Here is a 14,270-nt window from a genome sequence, read left to right as displayed (position 1 = left end):
GGGAAAGACCGATTGCAGGACAGTTAGAAACACAGCTGAGAAAAGTGAAATTATTTATTGCTTCGGCTAAGAGACAGGGATCTTGCCTCATCACCTTCTGTGACATTTGTTAAATGTCTACCTCCAGCTGAACCTGAATATTGATTTTTTTTTTACTGCTGCAAAACCAAATATTCTTCCATTATAGTTACACGGGAAAGCTGTCCAAAAGAGCTGAAATAGCTCAGTTGGGAGAGCGTTAGACTGAAGATCTAAAGGTCCCTGGTTCAATCCCGGGTTTCAGCAGTGTTTTTGATGTTTATGCTAAGTCTGCTTTCTGGCAGTCTTAACCAACATATAAGCTGTAAGGGAAATATTAGGTTCTCATGCCTTGGGTGGATCATTGGCTTTTCAGGGAGGGGTGATGTCCGATGTCTTGGGGGGCCCTTTTATGTAAACCCACAAGCAACATTGTACTTCCTGACTGTAATAATAATAGCTGACGTGTATAAGGTACTTACTATATGTCCAGCTTTCTTCTAAGCTCTATGTATTCACTTATTTAAAATGGCCACTAAAATTCCCCGTAACTACTCATTAAATCAGTGAAGCTTGGGGCGCCTGGGTGGCGCAGTCGGTTGAGCGTCCGACTTCAGCCAGGTCACGATCTCGCGGTCCGGGAGTTCGAGCCCCGCGTCAGGCTCTGGGCTGATGGCTCGGAGCCTGGAGCCTGTTTCCGATTCTGTGTCTCCCTCTCTCTCTGCCCCTCCCCCGTTCATGCTCTGTCTCTCTCTGTCCCAAAAATAAATAAACGTTGAAAAAGAAAAAGAAAAAAAAAAAAATTAAAAAAAAAAAATCAGTGAAGCTTGTGCTTGGGGCCTGAAATGTGGTAGATACACAGTTAATGATTTTTACTTCGACTGTCATTATTATTCCTATTGGCTAGGAACTTCCCAAGCTAGAGCTATGAGATGTGAGTTATTTCTAAGGACCTTTCACCCCACTGTCTGATAAGGCAGTATGCAAGGTCATCATGTCCCTCCTGATTATTTCCAAATTCTGCATTAACAATTCCTTGCTTTTATATGGTCAGCGTGAAAGGATATTTTCCCACTTTGCAGAAGGGGATTTAGCTTGTTTTCCAAAGGCTTCACCTGAATTCATAGGAGTGGGGGAAGGGGGTGTCTTCAAAGTCTCCGAAATTGAATGCAAACTTGAGTGTTCGTGTGCCCGTTTCCCTGGGAAGAATGACAACGGGGATCAGATTCTAGGTTTGTGACCTAGAAAAGATTTAGAAAGTTTGGTTGTAAAAGATTTCCTCGTCACAAATGCTTGCTAGTAATTTACGACCTGGCCTTTTGATTTTGCCAACGTGCTGAGTGATAGGACTTTTCCTTATTGTGTTTGTCCCTCACTCAACGCTGTATCTACCGTGTGGTGGGTTTCAGGAGGGAGCCCAGATTGTCAGCAAACTTTCCTTTGTCCGGGTGTGGTCTTGAAGGCAAATTTCCCATAGTGGAACAGACTTGACCAATTTTGGAGGCCCCCCTGCTACTTTGGGGCACCTTTCATGACCCACCCCCCAACACCGTGTTTACTCTGCAGAGGTGGGTCTCACTCCACCGAATTGTCTCTTTTCTGGGAAGATTAAGGATGAAGTCCCCTCATTACCTTTATTATTCTACTTTTTAAAAATCTTTAATTCTCGTTGATGGCATCTGTAGACAGTCCGGATGTCCAGAAGCAATACCAGGCCATGACTGCTGTCCTTCCATCTTCACATTATTTCATGTCTGTCACCTAAATGACATCACCAGGACTTGGCTGTGCTTTGGTCAAGAGGTAGTGTTTCCAGTTAAAGCCAGGGGTCCTCCGGGCTTCCAGCATTTACAGAACATATAAATGCTGCAGATTATCCTGTCTTGCTTCCTCTTTTCCCCAAGAATGTAACCACACTTCCAGAAAATCTGCCCCCCTGAAGACAGAATTGGCTCAGGAATGGAGTTCTCATGATGAGGCTGGGGCTAGGGAAGGGGGTCCCAGAGAAATCTGACAGCTAAAGGTGTGAGTCAAGTGCGTGGAGGAACATCTAGAGTCCAACATCAGAGTCCACTTCCAAACGCAAAGTCCACTGGGATAGAGGGAGGATCTGGGTCAAAATGAGGAGACCAAGTGTTCTAGGCCAGGCCAGGGCAGGGGGGGAGTCTCAGGGAAGTAGATGGGGAGCAAGCCTCAGTGGTCAACAGGGTTAGGGTGGTGTCAAGGGCCCTCTGGACAAGATGGAAAGCACTTTGAATTCTTCCCAATAATCTCTGCACCGTTATTACATGGGATTGGGCTCTTCACTATTTGTACATATGTGTGTATACACACCTGTACACATACACAAACACAGTAGTGTTGGTGTCTAAAGGGAATATGAATTATATTGACCAATATATTGACCAATTATATTGACCAATTGGAAAGAGAATCAAGTATTTTTAAAAATGTGTTATGGTTATTATGATTATAAAAATGTATAAACTACTGAAACATTAACATTTTTATAGAACTATATTGCTTAAAAAGCAAAGATAGGTCTACTCTAATCCCAGCCCTGGAGATAGCCATTGTTAACAATCTGGTATCTACACTTTTTCCAGATGTTTTTCTACACACTGTTAATATAAAATTAACGTACATACACATAAATGCAATTATAATTTACCTAGAATTAGACCATTAGGTCATAATATTTTCCCATAATTTCCAAACAGTGGGACTGAATGCATAAAATAATAACAGATATGTTTTCTTTTCATGTTTCTCTTAATGGAAATAAAGTATTAAGAAGCTAAGGCATGAAAACTCGAGCCTTCACTATAGCATAATCCAAATTTTTAAAAATCACACTTCTATAAAATCTTTTTTTTGTTTGTTTTTAATGTTTACTTTTGAGACAGAGAGCACAAGCGAGGGAGGGGCAGAGACAGAAGGGCACAGAGGATCCAAAGCCGGCTCTGTGTTGACAGCAGAGAGCCCAACACGGGGCTGGAACTTGAACTGTTAGATCATGACCTGGGCCGAAGTCAGACGCTTAACCAACTGAGCCACCCAGGCGCCCCACACTTCTACAAAATCTTAAGTGAGGGAGGCGAAAGAGTCTTACCAGTAACAATGATGATAATAGTAAGAGGAAATATTTAGTGAATTTTTACTCTGGGTCAAGCCCCACTTTGTGCAATTTACAGGAATTAGTTCATTTAATTAGTGATGAAGAAATCTAAAAAGCAAGCAGCAAATAGGCATTTGTAGCAATTTGAGAGTATTGCAGAGGGAGCGGCCTCCATTTTATGAGGAGTAGGAAGTTAACAATGTCACAAAGTCCGAACAAGAGCTAACGGGGACTGGCAGGGTGCAGGGCATTTAGAGAAAACGCTGCCATTATCTCTGTAAGGTCGAAGATCATAAATTGTATGAGTACAATCTGTTCAGTAATATGTGTGTGTGTGTGTGTGTGTGTGATAGCTTATATATCTGTTATTGAACTCATATTGATCATAAAAATACCAAATTTGTTCCTTTAATTTTTCATTCTTCGTGTGATGTTTAATTCACAATGATACAAAACACTTTTACAATCTTTATTATTAATGATCACAATTTGCATAAAATCACTTAAAAAACCCCAAAGACACATGGAGGAAGCTGGGATTACATTTACAACTCATTCTCTTTGGAAATGTAAAATGTTGGCTAGAACTGATAACGTGGCCAGTATAAACCTGTTGGAAACTGTATAAACGGTGTAAAATCTAGTATTTTTTCCAGCACGAGTTCATTGTGCTTCTCCATTTGGGGTCTGTAATCAGTGGAATGGAAATTAAAATTGTGTGCATGCTTTTCTTTCCCCCAGAGTCTGTGAAACCCTCCAAATTAACTCCAAAACGTATTCAACCTATTTCCTGAAAAGTCTGGTGGGTAATTTTATGGAGGTTGTTCAGTGTAATAGAGACAACAGAGCTTTTCAGGTAAGCTAATGGGGAAAGAGAAGGACTGGGGAAACGGAGAAAGAACAGAAAAGAAAAAGTGGATATCGTCTTCTGAAAGGGCTCAGAAACTAGCAGTAGATTAGGAAAATTAGGCTAGGGCCGCCTGGATGGCTCAGCCACTTAAGTGTCCACCTTCGGCTCAGATCATGATCTCATGGTTTGTGGGTTTGAGCCCCATGTCAGGCTCCTTGCTTGTACCTTGGAGCCTGCTCAGGACTTTCTCTCTTCCTCTCTCTACCCATCCTCCTCTGCTCTCTCTCTCTCCCTCCAAATAAATAAATGAACATTTAAGAAATAAAAAAAGAAAAATTAGGCTGAAGAGTCTACTTTTCCTACTTTTCCAGGCATACAGGGTGTGGGCTTCTCCTTAGAAAACTAAGAAGCATGGATCTCCAGTCTTGGGAACCTCTAATGGTTTAGCGTAGAACTGGCAAAAGTTCACAGATGAGCACGTCTTTTCCCACATGATTTTAAAACTCTACGTGTCCACATTTTATCATCTTTTATATTAAAATCTGTGAAAGCTAGGGTGCCTGGCTGGCTCAGTCAGTAGAACATGCAACTCTTGATGTCGAGGTTGTGAGTTCGAGCCCCATGTTGGGTACACAGATTACGTAAAACACACAATCTTTTAAAAAAGGGAAAAAATTGACATCCGTAAACGCTGCTTGAAAACCTACAGCAGTGATTGCTGTATGCCAAAATGCAGCCACTTCTTGGATTAAAAAAACTTTCGAAAGTGGTCCTGACTGAATGCGAAGCCACAGACTTAGTCTGTATATTTTTTTTCCTTCACATGATGGTCTCTTCTTCTGTCTTTTAAATAATTTCCATGTTTGGGTTCCTTTCAGAAGAAAGTTCACGGGAACAATTATAGATAGCCAATGGAAAAGAATTGTTGTAGAGAGCCTGGTGATACCTACCCAACCCTCTCAAGAACCTCACTCCAAAAATACAGTTTCGGGGCCCCTGGGTGGCTCAGTAGGTGAAGTGGCTGACTCTGGATCTCAGCTCAGGTCATGATCTCAAGGTTTGTGAGATCGAGCCCCTCATCGGGCTTTGTGCTAGACTTGGAGCCTGCTTAAGATTCTCTCTCTTCCTCTTTCCCTCTGTCTCTCTCTCTCTCAAAATAAAATAAATGAAAAACATACCGTTTGAAAAGCTGTGAAACGTATGAAACGTCTATGTCTAGTTTCATTGCGGATGAAGTACACCTGAATAATTTTGTGTAACTGATGAAGATCCCAATTCTTCTCTGTTTTTCTTTTAGAAGCTGCCTTGATATCTTTCTCCTAGGAGAATTAAGGGAAGATTTGACAATGCTATATAATGTGTACATTTTTCGCTCAGTTTGCATGGTTGGCCTGAGTTTTTGCATCAGTTTGAAGAAGCGAGTTGACTGAAAATGCCCTTTTATGTCTTCATGGAGATGTAAGATCCATACCTACCATCAACGCCTTTCCCTGTCAGTCACACAGGAGGATTCGTAGCTTCTTTTACCCACATATCACTCATTTGATGTCCATCAATCTTCTGATGAAGAGGAAGCGGGGAGAGGTTCCTTACTTTATCTCCGGGGCGTCACATTTCCCACTCACCTGCAAGGAATTCTCTGCAAAGATGACAACCAATCCCGGACTTACTGGCTAGGCTACCATGATCTGGAAAACTTTTCAGAGGTTATTTTGCAGAGCTGATAAAGTTGTTCTACCAAAAGCCCAAGAATAGGCACCTTGGTCTTTTGCCAATTTATCGAACTTGTAAAAAACCAAATTTGTCCAGAAATGAACATTTACGTTCCCTGTGTGTTTCCATATAGTTAAAGAATAACACCTTCTATAAACCAGACCTTAGCTGGCCTCAGCCCTATCCCGAGCAGTTCTATTCTTTCTTTTATGTAAACCTCACAGCATCCCATGTTAGCCCCATCTTACGGAAGAGGAGCCCAGACGTAAAGGGGTTTCAGCGGCTTCCCCAACATCAGGCAAAGGATCAGGACAGCGTTTAGACTTGTCTGACCTCCAAACCCTGGCTTATTTGCCCTGCTTCGTCCCTTCCTGGATGAGTGGTCTGTTGATCAATTCCACATGTCCATGGATTAGATTAAAGAGTCCATATTAACTGCATAATTTCATCCTTACCTTCTTTTCCTAAATTAAATGTTCACACCGTCACGGAGACAGCACTGATTTACTGGTACTGATTATGTGCCAGGCGCTCAGCTGGACAGTTCCACATACTTTCATTTACTGTAATGACAGCTCTGGAGGCAAGCATGATTACCACCTCGACTCTGGGGTAAGGACATTGATGTGCAGAGAGGTAATCTATCCATGGGCATACAGCGAACTGGGGACAGAGCCAAGATTCCGTCGATCCCTGCTGATGCCACAATAAAGTCTTCCAGGAGCTGATAATGTCATTTGATGACAACCAATGTTTTAATTCACACTTACACTTTGCCCTTGACCAACCAAACAGATTCTTTCTTTTGGCACACATTAGCTTGTTGTTGTTGTTGTTGTTGTTGTTGCTGTTATTGTTGTCGTTGTTGTTGAAGCAGACCACACCCCATGATTCTGGGGTGGAAAGTGATATTTGGAGGAATAGATTTTTCTCTTTGATCCTTAACTTTTTTTCCTAATTTGCCAAGTACTTCTCCTCCTCTCCTTCTCCTCCTCCTCCTCCTCCTCCTTCCCCTTCTCCTTCCCCTTCCACTTCCCCTTTCCCTTCCCCTTCCTCTTCCCCTTCTTCTCCTTCTCCTTTCTTCTTTTTTAAGGACCTTTATCTTTTGTTTTAGGACATAGATCTCAGAACGGTCTTGAACATGTGTAGGTCAGTAAGAGTAAATTTCAGATCTTCATTGAAAAAAAATTAAAATTTGGGGCGCCTGGGTGGCCCAGTCGGTTAAGCATCCGACTCTTGATTTTAGCTCAGGTCATGATCTCACGGTTCTGAGTCTGAGCCCTTTGTTGGGCTCCGTGCTGACGGTGCAGAGCCCGCTTAGGATTTTCTCTCTCTCTCTTTCTCTGCCTCTCCCCCACTCACACATCTCTCTCTCTCTCTCAAAAATAAAATAAACATCTAAAAATATAAAAAATAAAAAAATAATAATCTTTCATCTGACAACACACTAAAGTTAAATATGATGGGGTGACTGGGTGGCTCAGTTGGTGAGCGTACAACTTTGGCTCAGGTCATGATCTCATGGTTTGTGAGTTCGAGCCCCGTGTTGGGCTCTCTGCTGACGGGTCAGAGCCTGGAGCCTCATTTGGATTCTGTGTCTCCCTCTCTCTCTGCTCCTCCCCCATGCATGCTGTCTCTATCTCTCATAAATAAATGAACTTAATAAAAAAATTTTAAAAATTAAAAAAAAATAAAGTTAAATATGAAAGTTCCTCTTGCACTAAAAGGTAGAAAGGAGTTTGAATGTCTTACGGTTTTCTTTATCTTGACCTGAATATGGATTTCTACCGTGAAAATTGACATTTGTGTTTGGCGAGCCTCAGAGAACCTAGGGAAGGCCGTTTATTCCAGCCCACCTCACAGAGTGCCATGGACACATTATGTGCTGGGCAGATACATTATTGAAGGCTTCCTCCCCCTGTTCAACCAAAAACCTCTAACCTGTGCCTTGAAATAATGGGGCATCAGTCATACTTTGTCAACCAACTCTGTGGAGACCCCTGGCTATGTAAGCTCGGGGAGGGGTGGGGTGGGTGTGAACTTGGCTGGAGTTAGGTTTGGCAGCTGAACCCTCCCGGCTGTAGGCAAGGCAAGCCTCAGGCTTCAGGGTGTGCCAGACCCATTAAACCCCAGATTTACTCCTTAGCTGTAAGGACACTACCTTATTTCTGAGATGAAGGGTATTTTCTCCTCTTCCCTCCTTTAGACTCTATTTAGACACTGATCATTCCTGCCAGAAATGCACTCTTTCATGGTCTGTGCACAAACTTTGAGATTCAGCTCTGTTCCTGGCTCCCCCGGAAGCCCCCGATAATTATTCAACCCCACACTGATCTCCAAGCTGCAAAGTCCTGTCAGCCGCTAATTTTCATGTGTTCTTTGCTATTCCACGTCCTGTCATTTCATCTAGGCAGGCTTTCCCCGGGACACACATGCTGCCTGGTATGTGCCACTGTCTTGAGGATATAGCAAATGACAGTCCAAGCCTTAGAACTCTAGAATCTCTTGCAGAGACACTGTTTACTCACAGGCCAAAAAGCCCAGGGATCCTGTGCCTTTGCCAAAGCAAATTAGCAGTTGGAAGAAATATCTCACACAAGGGGATTTTCAACTTCTCTTTTCTTTTTTTTTTTTTTTTTTTTTTTTTTTTTTTTTTTAAGTAGGCTTCATGCCCACCGTGGAGTGCATCGCAGGACTTGAATTCTAAACCATGAGATCAAGACCTGATTTCAGATCAAGAGTCGGACAGAACCAACTGAGCCACCCAGGTGCCTCTCAACTTGCTTTTTAATACCACTGCAACCCATTCAGATGAGCTGAGACCTTTTTGGGTCATCTTTTACAAGGGAAAGACCAAATAAGTGATAGTCTCGCAGTCATTTTCCAGGCCATGTGACCTGGAATCCCACCCTATAGGATTTGTATTTTTCAAATTTGTATCTTCTTAGAACAACAGAAATTCCTTTAGACATCTGCAAGTAAGTTTCAAATTTAAATTTGGCTGAGATTTGACACTAGTCCCATGTGTCATTCTCAAAGTTTATTTATTTATTTTTGACAGAGAGAGAAAGAGAGGGAGCGTAAGCTGGGGAGGGGCAGACAGAGAGAGGAAGACCCAGAATCCAAAGCAGGCTCCAAGCTCTGAGCTCCCAGCACAGATCCCAATGCTGGACTCGAACCCTCGAACCATGAGATCGTGACCTGAGCCGAAGTCGGACGCTCAAATGACTGAGCGACCCAGGTGCCCTAGTCCCTTGTATATTCTTTAAAAAAAAGGTTCTCAAGTTGAGGTATAATTCACATACAGTAAACTCACTCTTTTCAGCATACAGTTTTGAGTTTGACCAACGGGCAGTCATGTAGCCACAACCACAACTAAGGTACAGAACCCTTCCGTCACCACCCATCGAATTCTCCCAGTCCTTTATAGCTAACCCCTTCTCCCATGTCCAGGCAGCCACTCATCAGTTTTCTGTCCCTATGGTTTGGGCTTTTCCAAAACTGCGGTACAATCATGCAGTATGTAGCCTTTTGAATTTGTCTTCGTTCACTTAACATAACGCGTTTGAGATTCATGCAGGTCATTGTGTGTATGGAGACTTTATGCCCCTCTATTGCTAAGCACACTTATTCCTTTATGCGTTTTTGGAATGTGGGCTTTACAGCGAGTGTGGGGTAGGAAATGTGAACACATTTCACGATGCCATGCTTTAATCAATCCCTGCAGGCCTGTGAGGTGGGAATAGTCTTTTTTTTGTTTTGTTTTAAACCTTCATTACTGTAGTTCGATGCCACATCCCTGTCAAATTGTACACATATAAACATAAAAAGATAATTACAGAGAAGGAAGTTGGCGGGAAAAAAAGAGACGCTTTCGTGTTCCTAATGTACTTGCCACACATCAGAGTTTCCAGACATCGAAGTTAGAGCTAGGAAATTTCTCAAGACCATGCCCCAAGGACGTCTGTGCGTGGACACTCCCAGATCTGTTTCCAAGACTGTTTTTAATCTTTCTGGAGCCATGATTTCCCAGACTCCTGCTCGTCTCTGCTCATCCTCTGTGGCTGCACCTGCTCTCAGGTGGGTTATCAGAACAGCCTCCTACCCTGCCTCTGAGCCTCTGCCCTGGCCCCTGCATTTATTCTAACCCAGCAGCGGCAGCGATCCCTAATGTTCCTAGGGAACATCCTAGGGATGTTCCTTTAGACATCCCTAAAGCAGATGTCTCATTCGCCTGCTCAAAACTGTTCGTCGATTGCCATTTCCCTTAGACGAGAGCCATGCGGGGGGGCCCCCCTGGCCTGACCTCACTCTCACTCTATTTACCCCACTCGCTCTGGGGCAGGCACCCAAGTGCTGAGATATTCCACGACATGCTCTTCCTTAATTCCTCCACCTCCTCCAAATCTCTGCTCAAGCCACCTTCTCAATGATACCACTGCATCCCCCCCATTAAAACTCTAATCTGTCCCTCACCCCATCCCAGCCCTCTCGATCACTTTTACTGTACTTTTCCCCTACCTCCCAAGAGCTCTAAACTCGTATGATGATGCCCAGATTCTTGATATGGCGGCTAGACTTTAGAGGAGTCACATTTCTAAACTGTTACTCATGATTCCGATTTGTTGGTGTGGTTTCCAGCCAGGCACTGTGGCGGGGGCTGGGGGAACGAGGGCTTTAATGGGAACAGGTGCAAAGATGGCGGAGGGAAGCGTCTGAAAAAGAAGCAGGAAGACAATAGGGAAAGATTCGGGGAAAATTCAGAAGAAGCAATCTCTGATTTCAGCCAGAAAGTTGAGAAGTTTGCAAATCAGATGGGGAGAGGCCATTGTTCTCTGTAGAGAAGAACAGAAGTGGAGAGCCTAGGGCTTGGAGCCACCCTGAGGCTCCCAGTGGCCTGGGATCAGGCTGGACCAGTGGGCAGGACCAGATCGCTAAACGCTTTGACACCTTACTAAGGAGTCTGCACTTGACCACACAGGGTCACTAATGCAACTTCATTTAGAAAGTTTAGCGTTTCTCAAATGCTGGCGCACTTGTTCCAGATTAGGAATTTATCTTAGCTGGACTGTGACTTCTTAGGCTAAGGAATGTTTAATTTTCTCTGCTTAGTCTGAATCCGACCTCTCTGATGTACACAGGAAGCTGAGGACCCGGGGAACAGGGTCTCAGTGCATGCTTTCAGCTGAGGAAGAAAGAATATTATGTATATAAACATTCTTGTGTAAATATACGCACAGGACAAGTGAAAAGCTGTTTTCCTGTATCATGCTATCTTTAGGCGTGAGGCAAAGGAATCAGACTTTAGCATATTGAAAAGATTTCTCCGTGAGAAATAACCATGCTGAGGTCATTGGGTTTTCAGTAATGTCTTTCTTAAATTGCAGAAGTTCCTTTCGCCGTTTCAATAAATCAAAATTCCCGGAAGAAAACAAAACAAAACAAAACAAAACAAAAATCAATCCCTACAATCTTTTTCTTTATACTTCCTCATTTCTGCTCCCCGTGATCTAAAATTCAATCTTTCCCCAGCACACACACTTTTTTTTCTTTCAGTTACTAAATTGAGAAACGTTCAGGGATCTTTGGCCCTAAGTTTCGGCAGCTCAGACTTCTCTGGACACAAATGAGTTCTTCAGTGGCAAGCAAAACTGTCTTTGCCCCATGATTCCATTGGTCTTTGGAATGATCAAAGGTTCAGTGAAGATTTGCTAGGTCTTTACATTGAAGGTTACATAGTTATGAATATCCAAAGAGATACACAATGAACCATTTGGTTCACGTTTGGGCTTCAAAGTTTCCTAGCAGTGCTTTGGGTAATCAAGTGACACGAAGTTACATTCTTTCGGGAATCTTATTACTTATTAAAATGAGCTGTTTTATTTAAATAAGTTTGGATGCGAAGCAAAAAGCCAATGGTGTGTCCAATGAGCGATAACTAATGATGTGTCTACTTAGTTCTTAGTTCAACAAGTTCATGGGGAATACAAGGATCCATTAAATGAAAATAAACTTTTTGCTGGTTGAAAATTTCCCGTGAGCTTTATAATAACCTAAATAATACTCGATGAGATGTCCAAGTTTTATCCTCTGATAAAATCAAAATTTGCTGCTTATTATGTGAATGTGGCATTTGCAAAGCTGTCAGGGTGATTTTCGGCTCAAAGATCCCTCCATACCCTGCAATGCTTGCAAATCAACCAAAGAATAGTCAGGTAGTCAATATTCATGAGGAAGTGTCCCCTATATCTCTAGATCACTGTCAAGTCAAGACAGGTAAGACACGAAGGCCTGATGAACTGGGTTCTAGCTCAGGCTTCATCAACAACTGTCTTTACAAGTCAATGAATCTATCTGAGCCTTAGTTGTTTTCTGTAAAATAAAGGAGCTAAACATACCTCATTTAAAACTAAATACGAGGGGGGCGCCTGGGTGGCGCAGTCGGTTAAGCGTCCGACTTAAGCCAGGTCATGATCTCGCGGTCCGTGAGTTCGAGCCCCGCGTCGGGCTCTGGGCTGATGGCTCAGAGCCTGGAGCCTGTTTCCCATTCTGTGTCTCCCTCTCTCTCTGCCCCTCCCCCGTTCATGCTCTGTCTCTCTCTGTCCCAACAATAAATAAAAAACGTTGAAAAAAAAAACAATTTAAAAAAAAAAAAAACAAAACTAAATACGAGGGCGCATGGGTGACTCAGTCAATTGGGTGTCTGACTCTTGACTTCAGCTCAGGTCATGATCTTATGGTCCTGGGATTGAGCCCCTCATTGGGCTCCATGCTGAGCAGGGAGCCTGTTAGGGATTCCCTCTCTTCCCTCTCTCTCTCTCTCTCTCTGCCCCTTGTTCATGCACACACGCTTTCTCTCTCTCTCTCTCAAAATAAAATAGACTTTAAAAATTAAATATCTTAAAATTCTACAAAACTATAAATCATTCTTTTGTTCTTATTCCCAGTAGTTGATAACTTTCTACTTGTAACTTCCAGGAAATAAACTCATAGCCTGGGGCCTTAAATTATATTACACTCCTGAGTTAAAGAACGAGATTAATTAAAAACATTAATCTTTAAATTGACAAGCTTAGGTATTTTCCTATAGCTTTCATTTATTTCTCCCACTGAGTGATTAATAACGAAGAATAAGTATTCTTAATAAATATCAGACAATTAAATGAGCATTCCTAGGGATTGGCCTGGGCGTAAGGAATTTTGAAATATGTTAATATGCAGCCAGGGTTAAGAATACTTCCTATATAGGTATCCTGATCTTTTTCACATTTTAGGGGAAGCTCACTGTGCAAAAATGTATCCAGACCCAAATAATGATTCAGCTGAACTAACTCAGGCACAAGAATAATCTTTGCGTTTCTGCAAAAGTAGCTAACAAACGTGGGAGCTTTGAGAAAGAAAAGCTCCACTACGTGGGCAATCTGCCCTCCAATTTTCCGCTAAAACACAGAACTGCAAGGATGAAGTGAGAGCAAATGGAAGGATAACCATTTTAGATTTAGATAGAGTGTGCGCATGTATTTAATATATATGTATATATATTTTTCAGTTTATGTGCTTTATATTTTAAAGAGATTTCACCAAGTTCTTTGGGATGTTTACAAACACTAAATCATCCCAACACGAAAGAAATTCATTATATTGGAGAATCAGGGCCATGGTCTATTTGTTGGTTGTCATAGAAACAGACAGTAAATAGACTAGATTTCCTAGGATGGTGTCAATTTCATGTGATTTTATTGTTTTTGATAAAGTCCATTCTTGGAATGTACATGTGTGATTTGATAAACTCGTTTTGTTTGCTGTCTATATGTGTGTGTGTGTGTGTGTGTGTGTGTGTGTGTGTGTGTATTTGTGTGTGTCTGGTTAGAAAAACAGTTTGGGCCCAGGGGAATGGTTGCCATAGATGTCCTGTGATCACATCAGCTGTTCAGAAAATAGTGCATAAAGCATATCGGAATCTCTGAGAAACACTGGATCCCAATCCTCTCGGAGCTTGGAGAATGAATGGTAGAGCCTGTCTGTCACACGCTCCCAATGATACCGATGGAAACACTTCATTAAAATTCTATTCAGACCAGCTTGTTTTCAGCAATCCTGAAAATATACCCAGTTAACCAAAATGCTACGAAGTTTTCAATTTGTAAAAAAGGTGAATTTTTATAACACATAGTCTTCTACAGAGAGCAACACTTATTGTTAGGTTGCATTTATGCACAATTCAAGATTTAAGAGCATTCCTTCCAAAACAACATGTTTGAGCACATTATTGGGTTATTCTGCATCGTTCCTCGAACAATGCATTTTATCCAAGTTCATTTGTATCCTGAAAATAGTCTCTAACTTCCACTTGAGCCGAGCCATTCATTCCATGGCTTGCCATTGTTTTCAGGATGAGGGTGGGTTTTGCTCATCTGGTTTTCAGGACTCTGCCCAGTCGTCTGTCTGCTGGCCTCTCTACCCTTGCTTTATACCAGTTTCCCTTCATTTCTCCCTTCCAGCCACACTCTTCTTCAACCCCTCACACCCTCCAAGCTATGTGGGCCTCAGGACTTCTGCCTATGCTATTAT

At 42.4% G+C, this 14,270-nt stretch overlaps 1 non-coding gene across 1 annotated transcript; it reads left to right on the top strand.

Annotated features, from left to right (window-relative positions):
• Window positions 1-212: 212 nt before the first annotated feature.
• TRNAF-GAA lies at window positions 213-285 on the top strand. The gene has a single exon. It is a non-coding gene; the product is annotated as a tRNA-Phe (tRNA).
• The last annotated feature ends 13,985 nt before the right edge of the window (window positions 286-14,270 follow it).

The sequence above is a fragment of the Lynx canadensis genome, chromosome C1 (assembly GCF_007474595.2).
Source record: "Lynx canadensis isolate LIC74 chromosome C1, mLynCan4.pri.v2, whole genome shotgun sequence".
Lineage (NCBI taxonomy): Eukaryota > Metazoa > Chordata > Mammalia > Carnivora > Felidae > Lynx > Lynx canadensis.
The sequence above is the reverse complement of the archived record's forward strand: the minus strand, read 5'-3'. Positions and strand labels throughout refer to the sequence as shown.